The sequence below is a fragment of the Ambystoma mexicanum genome, chromosome 13, assembly GCF_040938575.1.
Source record: "Ambystoma mexicanum isolate Mex_15411 chromosome 13, UKY_AmexF1_1, whole genome shotgun sequence".
NCBI lineage: Eukaryota > Metazoa > Chordata > Amphibia > Caudata > Ambystomatidae > Ambystoma > Ambystoma mexicanum.
This window is the reverse complement of record NC_090938.1, coordinates 639,851,343-639,873,248: the sequence shown is the minus strand read 5'-3', so window position 1 is coordinate 639,873,248 and position 21,906 is coordinate 639,851,343. Positions and strand designations below refer to the sequence as shown.

Sequence of the window (21,906 nt, the reverse complement as noted above, 5' to 3'; positions counted from 1 at the left end):
GGAGGAGATCCCATTTCCTCCTTAGGGGCTCTTCCAAAGCGCCTAGCCTGCCCTTGAGAGTTTTATTAAACCTTTGAACCAGACCATTGGTCGAGGGGATGGTAAGAGGTGGAGAGCTTGTAGGTTCCTCAGCATACTTTCCACATGGTTTTCATGTAACTAGACATGAAGTTGGATCCTCTGTCAGAGACAACCTCCTTAGGGAATCCAACACAGGTGAAAATGCCCAGGAGAGCCCTGGCAACCACTTGGCAGTAATAGTCCAAAGGGGTATAGCCTGAGGGTACCTGGTGGCATGATCAACCAGGACCAAGATGAACCGATGTCCACCTGAAGTGGGAGGGTCAAGGGGACCGACAATGTCGATGCCCACCCTCTCAAATGGTGTGCCAACAGCTGGCAATGGTTGAAGTGGGGCAATGACGCTGCCTCCAGTCTTGCCAGACAACTGACAAGTTGGGCAGGCCCTGCAGTGGCACTCCACTTTTACTCCCATCCGAGTCCATTAGAAATGGGCAGAGAGCCTCTGCTTAGTCCTCTTGGTACCAAGATGAAAAATGACCAGCTAAGGGCACCTCATGCGCCAACTGCAGCAGGAAGGGCCTGTAAACCTGGGGTACCACCAACCTCTTGAGGGCACCGGGTTCAGGCTTAGTGGGCTCACTAACAAAGAGCTCACCCTCCCAATAGATCCGGAATGTCCTAGGTACTTCTCCTTGTGCCTGGGACAGGGCCTGTCTCCTCAGACCCTCGAGAGAGTGGCACTCTCTCTGTTCCTTACAGAAGTCTGCCTGGGAGGGACCCCTTCAGCTAACAAGCATTGAAGGTCGGGATGATCCTCCGGGTTGAGAACCTCTCCCACAGGAAAGTCTTCTGTCTCTTCTCCCTCAGGAGTTGAGTTTGGGTTTTACACTGGACCCAGCCCGTCCGGAGCATGGATCCCAATGGGTGCTGTAGGAACAGCAGGAAGAGGAGGAGCCCCCTCTACAGAGGTGTTCCTTCTTCTCGCCTTAGGCCTCGCCTTTGGCTTGGGTACCTGACTCACAGCCAGACCTTGTGTCACATGTGACCTAGTGACTGCAGCAGCAGTCATGGGAAGACCATCCAAGATCAACCCCAACTCTACTAGATCTTTACCTAACAGAATGTTAGCAGGGACATTGTCCGGAACCAGGACAGGAAGCTTTGCTGTCTTGTCTCCAATCATGAGTGTGACTAAGGCTACAGGCGATAGTTTGGGAGGCCCACCAGCTAGCCTGGTGGTTCTCAGAGGAGCACCTACATAGTCCTCCGGCTTGAGCAGGGTCCTGTCCACCACTGTCATGCTTGCCTCAGTGCCTCTCAAGCCAGTAGTAGGCTGGCCATTCAAGAGGACACTTCTCAAAAACCTATGGCTGTTCTGTGGGATAGTCGCCAGTACTTCTGCGTACTGGTCCCAGGCCCCAAGGGACACTATAGAAATCCCTACAGGAGTACCAAATGTGATCCCTGTAGAGGAGAGGAGGACAGTGGCCTCCACCTCAGACATGGAGTAAGGGAAAAATGCTCAAAAAACAAAAGGTGACAAAATTCAACAAACGTTTTCACTTTGTAACCATCAATCCACCCCATCATGTTCATGTGCGCAACACTCACCCAGTCAACCCAAGACACATTCTCTCTTTTCTTAAAATCCCTGAACCTTTTAAGGTATTGGGTAGGTGTCTTGCCAAACTTGGCAATCAAAGCAGACTTCATGCACTCACACTGACCCCTTTCTTCCACACTCAGTTTCAGAATACAGTCATATCCAGTCTGAGGAACTCTGCTTAACAAACGCCTAGCCAAATCTCTCTTATCAACATCATGAATTGCTCAAGCCATTTCAAACGCTTCAATCCATTGGAGGATATCTGAACCCTCCACATATACACCAACCAAATCTTTCATAACCTTGGTGCTGGGGACTTGACACTCTCACTGGGTTTAGCTGAAGTCTCCACTCTAACTTTCTCTAGCTGGATTCTCTGACATTCAGTGTCCTTGTCTTTGAGTTCAAGATCCCTATTCTTGAGTTCCACTTGCTGTGCCAGCTCCTCTTTCTTAAGCTCAGCTTCTATTTCTAACTTGCGGTATTGAAAGGCCATTTTCATCCTTACTAACTCAAGCTTCAAAGAATTGCTGGGGTTTGGTACAGAGGCAGCAGGAATGGTGGCATTCCCAGAAACAGATTCAGCAAAAACCCCAGGGGTAGAGTCCTCATTGGTTGCATCCCCCCCTTCAAGAGTTTCACCATCAGTCTGGTAGTCCACTAGGGCAGCTATCAGTTCAGCCCTAGACTTATCCACAAAGTCTAACCCCCTGGCTTCACAAGCACTCTGGAGAGCCTCCAAGCTCACCCTAGTCAATTTTCCATTTGCAATAGACTCCATTGCTTGTAATGCAGTTATCTTGTACACAACTAAACCTTCATTTAACAAAGTGCAGATATTTTGTAAGTGGCACGGTTATACACTGATTCTTAAAACCATAAGCATCCCACCACTGCCACCAGTGTAAAGACTGGAGGGGGGTCTGTACTTCCGCTCTCTATATGGTAGAGGAAAGGCACAGAGGACTCCAGCCAAGATTCTCTATTGTTGGTAGTAATGGATGAGCAATCAAGACCTAGCTTCTCAGGAGGTGATGCAGGCTGGTTCTTAAGTAAAGTGTAGTCCCCAAACCCCCACAAAGGAATGTCCACACAATGTATGACTGAAAACACAGTCTTTATATAATTAATATTCAAGGCTATGTACACTATCATAATAACTCACAATGTGCTCAGAAAATCTACAATGGCAAACATATACAGTTCTAAGTGGTACCACAATTATTATCAGATTTCATTAAAGTGCATCAACTGTACCCTGGTTAAATGTCACACAAATCAATTAATAAAGGTAACCAACAATAGACATAGGAGGAAAGCAGTTGGTTAGAACAATTGGCAGAATACTGGCCTTTACCGTTAAACACAGTTCTGGGTGGAGATCCTCCCACCTGGGCAACCTGTAAAATAAAGATGTAACACAAGCCCAGTCCATATATTGTTCTATAAGTCTTATTACCTTCTATAACGTTTCTACCCCCCCCAATGTACCTGGTGGAGCAGAGTTCTTCGAAGAGGCGTCGATGGATCCTTCTTGAGTGACTCCCTTTAAAGCAGGAGCCATGGATCGTCAAGAGGTGTTGAAGAAGGTGAATGTGGTGTCGACGGCATCGATGGAAAGTTCGAGGGTTCCGGGACCAAGGCGTTGATCCTGGCCGTGCTCGTCGGCGACGTCCTGTGAAGATGAGGTGTGCGGGGCACCTCGGCGATCGGTAGTTCCGGACCACAAAGAGTTTCTGAAGAACTGTGGCCCAACAAGGGCGTCGAGTCTTCGAAGTCTTTGTGGTCTGTGGGTGGCAGGAAACCCACCGGTGGATTCTCCTCAGCGCGTCGGCGTCCTCGACTCCGGCAGGATAAAGCGGTCGTCGGTGCGGACAAGACAAGGTAATAGGCAATAGAAAGCAAGAGGCCACAGGGGCCATCTCCTTTCCTATCAGGAATCAACTGATTCCAATGGCAGGGCCCGGGTATCCCAAAATGGAGGATACTTAGAGCACCTATCAAATTCAGCATGGAGCTGCCACCAGCCCATACCCTGCTCTGTGGGCCACACACAGGTGCCCAAAAACATACACTAGGAGCACAGGGTTGCACCCCCACCCATGGGTGCCATAAGGGTATCCCATGGGTCTGTACACAAAACCAAAAATAGGAAGTGCTGCACTGCCAGGAGTCCAACATGGACTCCTGGGCAGAAAACAATACAGAACATAAGTGAAAAAGGACTACAGGACATGGACAGGGAGGCCCTGTCCCTCCAATGCATTTCCAGCATCACAGTTCGTCATTACGATCATGGTGTGATGCGCTCCCAACAAGTAGTATCGCCACTCTTCGAAGGCTACTTTTACATCCAACAATTCCTGATTGGCAGTAACTTAATTTGCCTCAGCCAGGAGTAGCTTTCGTGAATAGTAAGCTACTGGATGGAGTAGTCTGGTTTGGGGGTCTCTTTGGGACAAAACAGCTCCCAAGGTATAGCTTGAGACTTCGATTTCAACCAAGAATGGTTGGGACAGGTTAGTGTGTTTTAGCATGGGTGCGTTCGTGAAAGCTTTTTAAGTTGTTGAAACCCTTGTTCTGCCATGGTGTCCCATACAAATGGACACCCTTTCTGAAGAAGCCTAGTAATCGGCGTAACTAGTGCTTGTAAAAATTGGCAAAACCTAAAAAGGATTGCACGTCCTTTACGGTCGCAGCGGATGCCCAATCCAATATGGCCTGTACTTTTCTTTGATTCATCTCCACGCCAGTCAGGGTTAAGAAGTACCTAAGGAACTCCACAGTAGTGCAGTGGAACTCAAACTTTTCTAGCTTAGCGAAGAGGTGATGTTCCCTCAACCGCTGTAGGACGGCCCAGACATGCTTGATGTGTTCCTGCATTTTACGAGAATAAATAAAAATTTCCTCGATATAGGCGACTGCACACACATCAAGATATTCCCAGAGGACCTCGTCCAGGAAGTGCTGCAAGGCGGCGGGTGCGGTACAGAGACTGAATGGCATCACCTGATATTCGTAAAGCCCGAACTTAGTTTGGAAGGCTGTTTTCCACTTGTCTCCTTCACGCACCCGTACCAGATGGTAAGCACCTCTTAGGTCCAGCTTGGTATAAATGGCGGCGTCCCTTACCTGGTCTAACAGAGCTGGGATAAGCGGAAGTGGGTACTGTTTTTTTGTGGTTATCCGGTTTACCCCACGGTAATTGATTCAGGTGCGCAGATCGCTTTTCTTCTTGGGAACAAAGAAGAGTGGTGAGGATACTGACGAATTAGTTTGCCGGATGAACTTTCTTCTTAGGTTTGCTTTGATGCATTTTACTTTTTATTTTATTTTTTAATTGTGTTTGGTAAAGTTACAAACCTTTACAATTTGAAAAGGAAAATAACATGTACAAAATCACTACATTTGAATCCTAATACAACATTTATCAACAACATTTGTTTCATACATAATATGAGAAATGATAAATACATCATTAAAAACAATCATCTTCAAAATTCATATATCAATTTCAAAACTAGTTTGCAAGAGTTATTAATCAGGATAGCAAGGTCGCCTGAGGGTCTCCCCATCTCCCCTCTTAGCAGGTTGTGAATAGCACATAAATCCTTCTATATTAAAATGAGTCATATGCATTGTCTCCTGCAATAACATAACATCTGGATAATTAGTGGGTTCAACTGTATCCCACCATCGTAGAATGTTTGCTAGTCCACAGCTATTCCATGAACAACACTTAAAGTGAAGCTCATTGTGGTGGTTAGGGGGGGGTTACAGTAACTGGGGCAACCACATTGGTGGGTGCATTATTCAAACCAGTCAAGCCATTTAAAGCTACCGCTAAAGCTAAAATGTGTTTGATCATATCGTCATTGACATGAGGTGATGCACCCATCACAGAGCTAGGTTGTTCGTTGACGGTCTTAGCGACAGACTTCTTGAGGAATGTCTTAGCCTCTAAATCATTTCGAAACAAACAAGGCATTAATCCTACATATTAAAAATTATCCCTCTGCTCCCAAACCATTTTCATAATCAACTTAGAATGGAAACCACATATCATCCTGGTGTTATGGTTTGTTGTTAATTTCACCCAGTCAATGTCATCAGAGCAGAGAGTTCTTAAAAAGGGAATATATTGAAAGGCTTTTAGCAAGAAAGATCGGTTTAAATTAGATTTACCATTTACCTTAGGGTTGCTCTCCCATCCCAAGATGAGAGGCGTCTCTGAGGTAATTAGGTTTTCTCGAATTTCAATGGAATTCACATTGGCAGTCTGGACATATTGTCCCGCCTCTTTTCCATGAGCTTGATTAAAACATGCTTGTTGGGGCACCTCCTGTACAACTTTTGATGGAATCATATCATTTATAGCAGTTGAAATAATAGGTGTGACCTTATTAGTTGCACTAGTTGGGTCTGTATGTGTGCTAGATACAGATGGTTGTTCATCTTCGACTTGTGATGGAGTCTTTGATGTATTCCCGCAGATGTCAATTTTCAGCCTCAGTTAAAGCGTAGATCCAGCTACATTGTAGCACGGCCCCTGGCTCTAGGTCTATCCGACAATCGAAAGGCTGATGCAGGGGCAGGGTTTCTGCAGCCTGTTTGCTGAAGTCATCCTGGAAATCATGGTACTCTGGCAGCAGGTCACTACAGTCGTTTCCTAGCGGGACATCCACCTGGGCGTCAATAGCACCTGCTATGTGTGGAGCAGTTGCTATGGATCGTAGGCAGTGCTCCTGGCAATACTGGGAATTTAGGTCCACTATGCACGTTGCCCAGTGAACATGAGGGTCATGTTTTTTTAGCCATGGTAACCCCAGAATGAGCCTGAACTGGGGAACAGCGATGTGATCGAACATGATCTCCTCCCAGTAGGTGCCTCCACATTGCAGTGTCACCATATGGGTACAAAGGGTTTTAGGTCCAGAACTAAGTGGTGTACCATCAACAGCTCACACTGGTTCAGGCCTCCTTTTCTGACGTAATGGTACCCCAAGCTTAGCTGCATTGAGGGCGTCTATGAAGTTTCCAGTTGCGCCGGAGTCCACCAACATGGTGACTTCCTATTCCTGATTTAAGAAGCCTAAAAGTCTGGGTAAAGCGACATGTGGAGAAAAGATAAGATACCCTATAACTGGAGTCCCCCTACTCACCAGACTCAACTGTGTGACCCCGACAACCGTCGAGCCGAGGCGTTTCACTGGGTTTTAGGCTTGCTAGGGCATTCACGGACAAAGTTCCCTGTGGTCCCAAAATACATGCAAAGACTGTCCTTTCTCTTGCTTTGTGAGTGGTCCCCAGATGAACCTATTTGCATGGGTTCTTCCCCACTCGCTCTTTCAAAGTCCCTGCAAGTCCCTCGGGACTGATCCAACTGGGCTATGGGGCGGGGATCATTCCTTCGTTTGTCACCCCATCTCTCTGTCTGACGGTGATCCAGGCGCCGGGCCAGATCGATCATGGCAGTGCATTCTCAGGGCTATGGATCAACTTGCACTAACAAGTCCTCAAGGTCATTGCGAAGCCCCTGATAGAATAATGACATTCGCTTTTCCTTGGCCCGCTCTGCTTCTGCCATTAACCTATTGAACTGTGTGACCTATTTCACCAGCTCCTTGCTACCCTGCCTAATCATAAGCAATTCCCGGTCCTTGCACAACGTGGCTGGCTGGTGGTTGAATATTTTACCAAACTCGCCCAGAAACTCATCCCATTCATACAGGATGGGTTCGTCCTTCTGGACAAACGGATTTGCCCATGCGGCCGCATCCCTGCTGAGGTAGGAGATAACAAAGGCAGTTCTAGCCTGCGCTGACCGGAACGCCCCAGGTTTAGTCAAAAAGTGAAGGCAGCACTGTGTAAGGAATGTTGGGAACTTTTGTTGATCTCCTGTCTACCGTTCGGGACGAACGAGGGATACCACAGCCTCTGGTGTAACCTGAACCTGGACTGGAAGCGGGGTAGGGCCAGGTAATAGTGCTGCTTGTGCTAGTAGACTGCATAACTGTGCGGCCAGCGCAGCATAGTCCTGCCTGGAGACAGCTAACTCCCCCTGCAGGTCCTACAACACCTTTGTGATGTCTTCCATGTTGTGGATGGTCACGACACTCAGGTGCCTGAAATATCATGTGGGCTTGTGCTTTTGTTAAGGTCCACAGCTCCGAGGCGCAGGAGTGGCACGAACCAACCACCCTTACTATGGTTTTGGGAACTGCATGTCATGGCTTACACAGGGCTCCGCAAGCACTGCAATGAAGGAGGGTTAGGGTAACGTTGGTTGGATGGAATTGGGGGATGTAGGGTACCCTGGAAGAGGGTTAGAGAGAGGTTAGGGAAAGGAAAGGGGAGTTTGGAGGAACAGATCTCTGTGCACGCTGCAACATACTCTTAGATCTCACTCTCGTTCACAACCATTGCATTCACTGCCCCCCCACCCCTTCTAGCAACATTTGCTAAGAAACACGAGTAACATGAAACAGTCCACTACTGTGCTTTAATAAGGAAAGCGTGCAACACTTAGCTTAAGTATGTAGTCCCTATGGAGTGTCTCCATGTTGTCTCCGGCGGGCAGTCAAGAAGTTCTGTGGTACTGGGTGGTACAGGAGCAATTGAAATGCTGTAAAAAAAAAGTAACTGCATTAGTACGTTGCTAAACACCTCGCCGCACGTGGCCATGTTCACACATGCATCTGCTTATTCACTCCCTAGAACAGTCTGTAACATGCGCTGCCACACGTGGCATTGCTAGGACCAGGTTCTGACAAATGCATTGGGGAAGCCGCACGTGGCTATGGACATGCACTAAACGAGCCGATGTGGCTCAAGAACCATCCGACAACATGCAGGCATTCGCCTGGACTGTAGTCCATAGCAATCTGTCTCTGATGCTGCGTGGACAAGTTTAAGGTAAGCAATGAGGTAAGTAATCTGAGCGCGTGGTGAGGGATAACTTTAAGGTAAGCAATCAGGTAAGTAAGCAGCACGTGACTGTTATGAGGGACAACTTAACTTTGAGCAGGTGCAAGGGCCGCCAGGTTGGGGCTGAGCCCCCTGCGCAACCCACTTCTCCTGAAGGATTCCCAGAGTGCTGCAGCACTTATTTGTTCAAGGCGAGGGGCCGGGCGATACTCTGGTGGAGCGTGGCCCCTCGCATCAGCTTGCTGGGCTGGAGCTCCTCGAGGCGCGTCCTTCCTGCATGAAGTCTGAAGCACAAGCCCTGTGCCTTGGGTCTTTCTCGTGCGCATTGGCGTGCCCCACCCGGCTCAGCCTCGTTTTGGTGCTCGGCGGCTCAGAACCTGCTGGGTAATGTAGTTTCTTTGTGTCTTCTTCCTACAGAAGGGGCACAGTAGTCTCCTGTAAGGCAGAATGCCCATTAGAGTGCTTTTAGGAGCCAGTGCAGTCTTTTGTGCATGCTTTACCCCAGAAACTGCTGGCACAGCTATATTCCTGGCTGTATGTGTCCCCCTTCCCCTGAAAAGGACACCTGACAATGATCTACAGCCGCAGCCAATGCCATACATAGAAGATATGGAGTGCCATATGGCGGTGGGCCCACAGCTTGAAGTGACGAAGACGATCCTACAGAAGGGCAAGACGGAGGATCAAGGGAAATGTGAGCAGTTCCTGGCAGACATGATATGATATGATTGTTTATTTATATAGCACCTATACACAATGTGTTTCAAAGCGCTTCAAGGCAAGGGAGGGAACAAGGGAAAATACAACCACATTCTTACAGGCCATGAACAGTAAGGATGTGAAATTAACTATCGTACTCGGCCTGACGACATTTCAGATAGTGCAAGAGCTAAGAAATAGATACGGAAGGGAGGGGGAGAGTGGGAAGGAAATGGAAACAGACAGGCGACTACCATACTAGGCCTGACGACATTTCTGGTAGAGCCAGAGAAAAACAAAAGGTGAGGGAGAGCGGTGCAGAGGGAGGGGAGGAACAAAACAAGCGACTATCATACTAGGCCAAACGACATTTCAGATAGTGCCTCGAGGGGTGGTGGGGAGGAAAAAAACAGTAATGGGAGGGTGGAGGAAACAGACGAGGTTGCTATCATATTAGGTCCAGGGACAATTCTGATAGAGTAAGTGCATAGAAGAAAGTAAGGGGAGGAGATAGGAAAAGGGAGAAGGGAAAGGCGGAGAGAAAATAGAGTAAGCAGTCAAAAAGCGTGGAGAAGCAAGAGTGGATAGCGAATACAATTGCAGAAGTCAGTAGTAACACATAATGCAAAGGGAGAATGAATAAATGATGCCATATATGAATGCAGAGAAATAGCAAGACAATGGGTATCCGCGTCTGACAGAGATGGCCTGGAGGCCCATGGCCAGAGAGGACTGACAGTAGCATGTGGACAATTGTGTGACTTGTTGGAACAAGAAACAGAAATAGGAGCTAAAGAAGGAGCTGCTCAAGCAGATGGATGTGAAAGGCACACAGTGGGATGACAGGCTGCCATTTGTCCTCAATGGCCTATGAATTAGAGAGAGGTCAGTGACCAGGTATTCACCATACAAGGTACTATTTGGGAGAAATATGCCATGCACTGACAAGTTGTTACTGCCACTGACTGCGGGTGCACCTTAAGGCTGGGAGGTACTAGGGGCTGACTATATACTTGAAACTGAGACACAACGTGTGATTGGCAGTGCACACAAACATGAAAGACACATGATGGAGGTGGTGCTGATTTTTAGAGTGTCAAGGATGCTCAGGAATAGAAAGTAGGGGACATGTATTTATGACTGTTTTGCTGTTTTAGATGCAGTACAATGCAGTACAATGCAGGGGGAATGGCTTTAGAGGAGTTAGGATATACATACATAGCCTTGTTTTGATACTTTTTAAATTTGTCTTCCTTATTGAGTATGTATATAACAGAATAGTTTTATTGCAGTGTGCTTTATGTAGAAGTAGTGCAAGGGCGTGGACTGCGATTGTAGTTGATCATAGAAAAAATTAGAAGAGAGGGAAAAGAAATAGACATGTTCCCAACTCTGATACTGCATTTTCCTTTTGTTTTTCTGAGGCCCCTATGATCCGATGTGGCTGGGCTACACGTGAGCAACTGTGCCAAGCCAGTTCGCAGCACTTTGGAATGCATGTTACGCCTCAGGCAGCCCCCCCTGAGAAATACACAGCTGACGACACTACTGGATCGGATCCCCAAGGCCAGAGGCTGCATCGCAGATGTGATTGAGAAAGCATTTCACAACTGCGGCTATACTCCTTCCCCTTTATCTCTGAAATTGACCTTTTTGTTATTATATGTGTTTTTTATGGAAGAAGGATGGGTTTAGTCACTCCATGTGTATATAAGGACGAGCCACGCCTGGTGAGGGTAGAGCAGTGAGCAGCCCTCCCATGGGCTGGTCTGTTTGCATTATATGCCAACTTTCTCTACTTTTGGTCTCCTGTGTATTATTTGTGTCTGAGTGCCTGTGGGGTCATGGGGGAGAAGGACGAGCCTGTAACAGTAACCCAGGGTCTGGAGGGGTGTTTGTGACCGCTGGAAGCCAAGCTGTTGAGTATTGCCCGGAAGAGGGGATACCCTGGCATAGTGCTGCCTGACACCCAGAGGTGCGAAAGTTCCAACTAACTGAAGAATCCTTCAAGGGGCACTGCTGCCACAACATCTGCCCTCATTTGCACGGCAGAGAAGATCCAGGGTCGCTGCCTGCAGAGGAGTGTCTGCCGGTGGGTTTCCTGCCACCAGTCCACAAATTAAGCATCCAGAGTGTTCAGACTTGGGGAGGGTCGCAGTCCATTGCAATGATTGCGTCCAAGTCACCAGAAACGACCCTGTCATTACCCTACCTGTGCCTCCCTATACCCATCGCTTGCTTGTTCTCAGTTCTCTCTCTGGTTGTTTTTTGGTCTTTGACCCCCCCATTCCCCATCTACTCGATGTTTCAATTTCTTAATATTAATAATTCTTGTCGCTGCATTTCTTTTTACTTCGATCGCCATTTTTTCTTCACTTCCCCTGCCAATATGCTGTTCTGCCCATGTCCCCTTCTCTGAGCTGACATTACTCCAATATCTTTCCTCGCTGGACACTATGGCCCTCTACCATGTACCTCTTCTTGCTTGTTCGGTTTTGGTATATCTGGCATGAACTGGCATGTTCACTACTTCTTCCAATCTGTGAGCCCACTCACTCATACATGCCAATCCTCCTGATTTTTCAATGAAAAATATTGCTATTTTTCACTTTCTCCCACCTAAAATAATTCTAACCCCAATGCATTCTGTAAGTGTGCAGAAGCAAGGCTCAACACAAAGGTGGCATAGTTTGGGCTAGAAATCTTTATTGAACAGAAAAATAATTGGGAGGGAAAATGGCCTCTCTGTACCTAAAGCTATAAGGGGGTGCCATGCCTCCAAGAAAACTAGTGAAAATGTCAAAATAAAGAGTCTGTCACTGTCATGTCCCAAAGACATACTTCTGACTATAACACTAATAACCTAAACTAAAAGTGCAAGGATATTCTCTTCCAAAGCAAAGTGGTAATGAAAGTTTTTGTTAACAGAAAGGTTCCATGTATCTGTGGTGGTCAAAACAACACTTAAATTGTTCTACAATATGTAAGTCGAAGGATTAGGGGTTAGCTGCTTGCCCCTAGATTCCTTCTGGCTCTACGTTTCCTTTCTTTATCTCTTTGGGTTGCAGACCCTGTATCTTCTTGAATGTACTTCATTGTACTCACATATGTTCCCTTGGGTGCGAGTCCCAGACTCGTAGTTCTGTATTAGCCAAGCATAGGCTCTCCTCTGATCCGTCTCTCATGCTCTTAGGGTCCCAGTCCCTCTTTTTCTCAAATTCACTTGTCGGTGAGGGTCCCAGACGTGCAATGTATGGTCCGGTAGCTTGGTTTACTCTCCTGCCAAGCGTATGCCTTCTTGTAGACTGTCTTTGTTTCTCTCAGAGTCCCAGGCCCTCTTATTCCTTGGGTGTGGGTCCCAGACTCACAGTGCTCTGTTGCAATATCTTGGTCTACTCTCCCACCAAGCATGTGCTCCCTTCTGTTCTGTCCCTGCTCCTCTTAGGGTCCCTGACCCTCTTTTTCACTTACTTTCATATGGGTACCGGTCCCAGATTTGCAGTGCTTTGTTGCAATAGCTTGGTTTACTCTCCTGCCAAGCATATTCTCCCTTCTGTTCTGTCTCTGCTCCTCTTAGGATCCCAAACCCACTTGTTCTCTTACTTTCATATGGGTGTGGGTCCCAGACTCGCAATGCTCTGTTGTAATAGCTTGGTTTACTCTCCTGACAAGCATATGCTCCCTTCTGTACTGTCTCTGCTTCTTTCAGGGTACCAGATCCTCCTGTTATCTCGCTCTCATATAGGTGTGGGTCCCAGGACTGCTTATGTTGTGTTCTGCAGCCATTCCCCTGCATCTTCTTGGACCTTCAGCACCTCTCGGTCTGCCTGCGTACCTGTTGCAGTGGTTTGTATCCTCCAAGCAGCTGTGCTTCCCTCTGGGGCTCTGGCAGCATTCAGGCTTTCTCTCCGGTCGTCAGCGTTCTCCCCGGTCAGCTTGCATTCGAGTTTCTTTTCTCAGTGGTGGTTGCTCCACCAGTCTCATTTCCCTTCTCGGGATGGGGCTTTGCTTTCTGGCAGCTTGCCGGATTATAGGGTGCCCGGAGGTTTGCTCGGGCAATGTGTCATGTAGCTCCTGTTGCTTGGACTACTTCTGCACTCCCGTTCGCCTCTGTAAGGAACTAATGGTGGCAACAGTAAAGACAGACATAAGTGATCACAGTTCAAGGGTGTTCATTAAACTGTAAATGCAGGGTAGAAAAATGCCTAAGCTAAACTGAAATCTAAGATGGGAGCAAGCGTCGACCATCAAATGAAAAATAAGGCAGTCCTTGTGACGTTGTATCAGAAATAAAAAGGCCTAAAAAAAACTATTGCCAATTCCTTACAGCTAATTACAGAAAGAGTGTGGGATAGGGTTTCAATAAATAAAGAAGTGTTCACAAATAATAAGTCAGGATGTGATTGTCAGGGTTCTCCCTTTCACGCGTTTTCAGCACGGGACAAGGTGGGTTTCGTGAGCACAGCACACACTCGAGCTTTCCATGTACGAGCTGACAGTTCCGCATCAGTTGTCGGGTTCTTTGAGGGCAAAGTCTCTTTTCATTAAAAAGTCTCTGACCTCCGAGGCCTGATGTATGCAACAAACAAACACAAAGTTCTGCTTTACGTATACCTTGGGTGATGGTTTCACCCCTGGAGCCCCCTCTATTGGCGTAAACCATTCACAAAATCCTATTCAACAAATCAATTCAACAGTTCCTTTTCAATGACCTTTGGGTGGTAACTTTCCAGCCCTGGATCTCCCTCCTTCGGGCTCAGACCCCTTTTAGATGTCAGCCTCCCTCTTCCGGGTTCACTATGGCTTTTCTTACTTTCACAAAAACAGTTCACTGTGGACAACCCTTGGTCGGGTTCACTTGTGTGAACACACTGTTCCTAGGGACTTCAGGCTTTTCCCCTTTTCGTCAGCATTCTCAATCATTTGTCGGTCAAAGACTTTCGACGGTACAGAGGATTTTACAAGCCCCCTGCATAACCACTTTGACCTCTTCTCACCTCTTCCCAAGGGCTTCCGGTTATAGTAGTCTTTCTATCATTGGGTAATCGCCCAGAGTAATCCTTCTTCAGCACCCACGTGGTGCTGGCCTCCTTTGTTTCTGGTTTTCCCCCTCTTTAGCTTTTAAAAGTTTTATTTAGCCTTGGCTGCTTTTCGTTTAACACAGTTCAGTTTCTTATCGATACTCCCCTCGACTCACTTGCTTTGATGAATGGCTTTTCTTTCTTTCTTCTTGGAGTCAAGGTTGGTACCACTGAGACAAGCATCTCTCCCCAGCTTGGCAATCAGCGGAAGTGGGTCTTGTGTACCGTTGACATCTGGTGCAGACATGCTGGCTATTGTTCGCCGACTTATCATTCCCTCTGCAGAGATTTCACAGGCCTTGATCTGAAAGGGTAAGGTCAACTCTCTCCTTGTCACCCTCTCGGGCTGTGCCGTCTTTCTGCTCCTCTTGAACTGCTGTGCTGAGTTAGCTCGTACATCGTGCTCTCAGCCTTGCTCTTCGTGTATGCTCTCTTGCTCCACCTTTTATCCCTGTGGGGAAAGCAAAGAGCCGTCAGGTGTGTGTGTTATAGGTCAATTGCCTGACTCTCCCTGACCCTTGCGTCAGGTAAACAGGTTTTATATTTGTTCATTGTCTTTCTTGCCGGCAAAAAATGTTTGCGTTGGAAAAAGAGGAAGATGTAGGGTTTCTAAGTATTTTGCATGTGTTACGCTCACCTTAGCTCTGCAGGAGCACCTGGAACCTCTCAAGGATCTGGACAGGGGCCTCCTAGGACTGCGACTGCTGCACGGGAACGACTCCTGTGGTAGGGACACTAGGGTTAGGGAGAAGTGTAACAAGATCCCCAACACCCACCCTGAGACCTAAAACCCTTGGGACTACGCTCACTTTCTTTATATAATAAGGGTGCTCTCCATCCTGCCTCTTCTTCAAGCAAGGGCGTGTGTAGAAGATCAGTTACCTCAATGGTCGTAGCCTTGACTCCCGGCCAGACCTGCTGCGGCGTGGTCTGCTTTTGGCGACGTGGCGGTGCTCCCACCTAGTCCTTGCCACCTAGTCCTTGCCACAGTTTCAATGCACACTGCTTTTTCCAATGTTCAGTTATTGTTCATGCTATGCCAATGTTACAATGCTTACTTCTGCACTGCATGCACTTTTGGCTGCCTTGTTTCTCTTCTGTATCGCTCTCCTCCTTTGCATAAGGTTTTACCTTGTGGTATGCTACTGTGCTTTCCTTCTTTTTGCATGTGATTTTCTATGCTTCCTTCGTTGGTAATGGGTTTCGTAGCTTTTAAGTGAAGATTTGCATGTGCGCTGTGTTTTCTGGTTCGATGCCCACTGCTTTGTATGTGCGCAGAGTTTCTGGCTTGGTGCGTGCTGCTGGGTATGTGCGCGCCATTTATGTTCTTTGTTTCTGATTCCACAGGTTGCGGGCGGTGACTTCTCCTGACCGGAGCTGGATCTGAAGACTCGCAGATGCAGGAGCGTTCGTCGGATGAATTCACCGGTAAGCAAAACGATGGTCTGGTCCTTAAAATAATGTTTCTATCTTCTGTTTGCAGGAGCTGGTAACGATGAACGTCACGCTGTTAAACAGAGCAACGCGAAGCAAGGAGAATTGGTCTGGGTGTGGTTTATATACCTGGCCACACCCGACCACGCCCAAAGCCTCTGAGACAACCCAAAAGCTGGTCTGTAGCATCCAATGCTGTGTGTACAGTCCTCCTCCATACTGGGGAAGACAGGAAGTGTTTAACCCTCAACCTCACCCATTGGGAAATGGATGTGGCGCCAGCTGCGCCATGCCTGCACCCAATTATGTGTCCTAGCACTTACACCTGAACTGGCATGAGCCCCCAAACAGTGTCCATGGAGTCTATGTGACCTGGTGGGGTTTCTTTATATGCCTGCATATGTGCGGGGATTGAGGTTGGAGCTACCCAGGAGCTAGTGGTTGTGACAGCACTCCCCCCCAAGGCCCCTCTCAAGGACGGGATCCCCGGACCTGGCTTGGCTGGGTGGTCACAGTGGAATTTCCTCACAAGACGGGGGGGCATGCACATGTGTGCTGGGTTCCCATGACCTGTCTTGTGGTCCATATCCTTTCCAGTCGATAAGGTAATACAGTTGATATTTACTGATTTTAGAGTCCAATATCCCCTGGACTTGTTTTAAGAGCGACACATGAGACACTGGATGGATGCGCATGTTTGGAGGTAAGGTTAACTTCATCGCAACTGGGTTAATTACGGCTTCAATGGTGTACGGTCCTAGTTATCTGGGACAAAATGTTTTGGATCCCTTTGTAGGTACATGTTTTGATGCCAACCACACCGGATCGCCAACTTTGTACTCAGGAGCCTCCTTTCGGTGTTGGTCTGCAAACCTTTTATGCCTCTCCTTGGCTTGGGTCAGTTTTGTAGTAGCCTCCTTGAAGACTTGATCGATTCCTGTGTGTAAAGTTTTTACCACAGGCATCTCCAATTCTTCTAGAGGGTCGAAAACAGAGGTTCGAGGGTGTCATCCATACATGGTATAAAATGAGTTTGTTCTGTCGTAGAGTGGTATGAGTTGTTGTAGGCATATTCAGCAACTCATAACATGTATTTCCAGGTGCTTTCTGAGTGGTGGAGTAGGCACCTCAAATATTGCTCGAGCGTTTGATTCGTCCACTCGGTTTGGCCATCGGTTTGAGGATGGTGACTAGTAGATAGACGTATGTCAATTTGTGCCAGAACGCAACTCTTCTTCCAGAACTTAGAAACAAATTGGCTACCGCGGTCCAAAACCAAAACTGACGGGAAACCATGTAACCGTACTATCTGCTCCAGGAAGACCTTCGCCAGCGTGGATGCGTTGGGTAACCCTTTTAGGGGAATAAAGTGTGCCATTTTTGAAAACATGTCTACTACCACCAAAATCGTGTTATGGCCATTGCAGGGGGTAAATCCGTTATGAAGTCTAGCAACAGAGTATGCCAGGGCATGGGAGGAATTTCCAGGGGACATAAAAGCCCTGCTGGCTTCTGTTTTGTGGTCTTGTTCTGTGCACAGATTCCACATGCCAACACGAACTGGACGACATCCTTTCGCCAGGTTGGCCACCAGTAGGTTCTTTTGATTTTGGCCAAGGTTTTAGTTATACCAGGATGCCCTTCCAATAATGCATCATGATAGCTGCTCATAATTCGTTCCTGTTGGGCTGCCGTGGGCAGGCAAAGACAGTCCTTGTAATACGGTAAACGCTTTCTTATTGTATGCTGGGAGCCTTTAGAGGACCAGGCCTGTAGTTCTTCCATGCCCATGTGGAGTCGTATATCGGCTTCTAGATCCTCCATACGAGTGATGGCAGTAACACCCAGGAGTTTATCTAATAGCAACTGGCTCAGGTGTAACATATGCATCTTCACCTTTACCCAGACGAGATAAAGCGTCCACCTTTCCATTACGTACGCCTGGGCGATAGGTGATAACATAATCGTATTCAGCAAAGAACAGAGCCCATTTCAGCTGACGCGAAGACTGTGCTCTAGCAGACTTTAGGTACTGCAGATTATGATGGTCGGTGATAACCATGACAGTGTGCCTGGCCTCCAAGAGGTAATGTCTCCATTCTTTGAAGGCGGCTTTTATCGCCAGGAGCTCTTTATCAGTGATGGCGTAATTCACTTCGGCAGGAGAGAATTTCTTTGACCAGAAGGCGACTGGATGCAGTTGGTTAGTTTCCAGACTCCTTTGCGATAGAACAGCTCCCATGGCAATGTTGGAGGCGTCTGTCTGTACCACGTATGGGAGGTCAGGCTTCAGGTGTTGTAGTATCGGAGCCGAGGTGAATTTCTGTTTTAGTATCTGAAAGGCTTCCTCTGCTTCTATGGTCCAACTGAAGCGTTTGTTTTTACGTAACAGGGATGTGATGGGATGTACGATTTGCGAAAAGCCAGGGATAAAACGGCGATAAAAGTTTGCAAAACCTAAGAAGCTCTGCACTCCCTTGACTGATGTTGGTGAGGGTCAGTTGAGAATAGTATCCACTTTACGATTGTCCATCCGAATGCCTTGAGGGATAAGTATGAACCCCAAAAACCCAACCTCCATCATGTGAAAGAAGCATTTTTCCAGCTTTGCGCATAGTCGATATTGTCTTAACCTTTCCAGGACTGCTCGTACATGCTCGACGTGTTCTTGCTCGGTGGTGGAATATATGAAGATGTCGTCGATATATACCATAGCACAGACATCTAGTAAGTCCCGCAACACATCATTCATGAAGTATTGAAACGCAGCTGGAGCGTTGCAAAGGCTGAAGGGCATCACTTGATATTCGTAGAGGCCATACTTGGTCCTGAATGCCGTTTTCCATTCATCGCCCTGTTTTACCCTTACCAGGTGGTAGGCTCCTCGGAGGTCCAACTTGGTATATACCCACGCGTCTTTTACCTGGTCTAGGAGCTCTGGAATAAGTGGCAGCGGGTATCTGTTCTTTATCGTGATTTGGTTTAATGACCGATAATCGATGCAGGCCCTGAGGTCCCCCTCCTTCTTGGGGACGAAGAAGAGGGGTGAGGATGCTGGAGATTTGGAGGGTTGTATAAACCAGTTCGCCAAATATTGGTCAGGGTAGGTCTTTAGATGACAGGTCTCCTGCTCCCTGAGGGCATAAATGCAGCTGCAAGGTACCTGGGTGCCAGGAACCAGATCGATTTGACAATCGTATGCCCTGTGTGGTGGCAGTGTGTTAGCTTGTTCTTTCTGAAATACATCTTGAAAGTCCTGATAAACCGGGGGTAAGGCACTCATTAGACCCAACTTCAAATACTTCTTTGGGACAGTTTGCACATGTTCTACAGGAAGGTGGTTACTCATATAGCAGGACTGGGCGCAGTCCTTGGAGAAGTTCACTACCTTGGTTCTCCAATCAATACACGGATTGTGAGTCTCCAGCCATTGAATTCCCAGGATCATTTGGAATTGTGGAGCTTGTATCAGATTGAAGTGAATGTCTTCCCTATGGCCATCTTGACAGAGGAGTGTCACGCTTTCAGGGCTATGGGTCACTGGTCCGGAAGACAACTGAATGCCATCAACGGTCGTGATATTCTCCGTAACTGCTTTCGGGCGCGTTGGAAGATCAGACCGTGTTGCCAAGTCTCTATCAATATGATTGCCCACTGCACCGGTATCTATGTACGCTTCCAATGCATGCATTCATGACGGCCGTTGATGGCAAATCTGTCATGATCCACAGAACGCGCCCCTTTTGGACTTCCTGGTCCTTGTCACAACGGGGCTTGCACTCTTTGATACTCCCAACATGGCCGTCTAACGTGGTACGCCTTGTACCAGCTTCCACGTCGGACGTAGCACAATCCACAAATAGACCACGCCCCTGTGGCCCCGCGTGTCTCAACGCTATCGCTGGTAGTGACTAGACGTGTGCTCCGTAGTTCGCTGAACTATTCTCTTGTCCTTGGTTCCCGGACCCTCTAATTCACCAATTCATTCCTCCCTCATCTCTTACCTTGTTTCCCGGATTTCGTGTATCGCCTTCGTGTACACTTCCTCGCTTCCTGGACGTCCTGAGCATCCGAGTATCCTAGAACGCTGAACGCACGCTGGAGTCAGAGGAGACTCACGCGGGCTTGTATAAAACCCGATCTGTGCGCAAGAAGACTTCCTCCAAGAAATCCTGCAAGGAGCGATCTCATGTGAGAAGGGGGGAATTCCGTGACAGTTTGAAACGCCTAACGACCGAAGTTGAAACCAACATGGAACAGGCCGTTCAGGATCTCATGCGTGGCATGCAAGAATTAACGACCGAAAACGCTGCATTGAAACAACTAGTTTTGTCCCGCGATTCTGCCACAAACGAAAAGCGTGCTACTGGGCGGGATTGTAGAAAAGTACGATGGGTCTGCAAAAACCCTTCGTGGATTCCTTGACTCTTGTTTAGTCCACTTTACCTTTAAGCCCTACTATTTTTCAACTCCCAGGGCGAAGGTGGGCTTTATAATCTCGCACCTCTCTGGGAATGCACTGACTTGGGCTACTCCTTTAGTCAATTCTGGAGATGCCCTCCTGGATGATTACGATGGATTCATACAGGCCCTTAAAACCATGTTTGATGATCGCCCAGAACAGGTATATAGTGCCCAGGAACGTCTACTTGACTTTCGGCAAGGATCCCAGGACATGTTTACGTATGTCACACGATTCAAACAATTGGCCAAGGAAGCGGATTGGTCTTCAGAAGCAAGCTTTACTCTTTTCCGAAGGGGGCTAAATGAAGAGATAAAAGATGAATTAGACAGAGTGGCTCGTCCAAGTTCATTCCAGGCCCTTATGGATCTTGCCACGCAGATAGACTTTCGTATCCAGGAAAGGAAGGCAGAGAGGAAAAAGACCAAGATGCCTTTCCAGAAGGTTTCCCTTGAGACCTCATTGAAACCCGACCCTACTCCAGTCTCTGGTTACGATCCAGAACCCATGCAAATAGGGGCCTTCCGTGGACCCATATCCCCACAAGAAAGGATGAGAAGGATCCACACGGGATCCATGCATGTATTGTGCCTCGGATAAAAACCTAGTTAGAGAATGTCCTCTAGCCCCTCCACGGCGTTCGGGAAATGCCAGCTCCCTATCCTAGATGGAGCAAGGCTTCGGGAGAGAGATGTTTGCTCCACATCTATTCCATCCTTGAACTCTCCTGGACAGAACAATCTAGTGATTCTACAAGCCTTCCTATCGTCATCCAAGAATGAGACCTACCCCATTTTGGCCTTGGTGGATTGTGGGGCTATGGGAATATTCATTGATCAAGATTGGGTCATTAAACACCACATTCCATATGAAACACGAAGTATCATGCAACCTGTGGAGGCGATCGACGGAAGACCTCTTTCTTCAGGACCTATATCCTTGCAGACCAAAGAAATCCAACTCTCGATAAACCATCACCAAGAGTTGATCAAATTTGACATCATCAAGTCAGCCCATGACCCCATGGTACTGGGTATGCCCCTGTTGCAGAAACACAATCCTTACATCAATTGGGCAGCAGGATCCTTGTTTCTTGGTTCTGAGTTTTGCATGTTTCACTGTCTATTCCCGGATTCCTCCTTGACAACTTCCGAAAGCACGCCAACAGACCAGCAAGGCCCACTCAAACGTCATACAGGTTCCTAGGGCCTATCAGGAATACGCTGATGTGCTTTCAGCTGCTATAGTCCAGGCCCTACCCCCTCACAGACCTGAAGACTGCGCTATAGATACAGAACCTTCAGCAGTGATTCCCTTTGGGAGGATGTTCATTCTATCCGACCGGATAAAAAGGCCCTTAGAGAATACTTGGATACCAACCTTGAAAATTGCACCATAAGACCATCTAAATCTCCAGCTGGAGCTTCGTTGTTTTTTGTTCCCAAGAAAGACACTAGCAAGCTTAGACCTTGTCTTGATTATCGTGGATTGAATTAGTGCACCCTTAAAGATCGCTTTCCCTTGCCCTTAATCTCTGATATCCTGGAAGCGGTGAGAGGAGCTTTGATCTTCACAAAGTTTGATCTTAGGGGTGCCTGCCATCTGATCCGTATCAGGGAAGGAGACGAATGGAAAACAACCTTTAGAACACCCTTTGGTCACTTTGAGTACTT

General features: G+C 47.6%; 1 long non-coding RNA gene across 2 annotated transcripts in view; it reads left to right on the top strand.

The window, feature by feature from the left end:
- Window positions 1–10,965, top strand: part of LOC138520652 (uncharacterized) — a 201,202-nt gene extending 190,237 nt beyond the window's left edge. For both annotated transcript variants that reach the window (XR_011282840.1, XR_011282839.1), the window contains exon 4: window positions 10,681–10,965. This is a non-coding gene — a long non-coding RNA (uncharacterized lncRNA). The remainder of the gene's footprint in view (window positions 1–10,680) is intronic.
- Window positions 10,966–21,906: the final 10,941 nt, after the last annotated feature.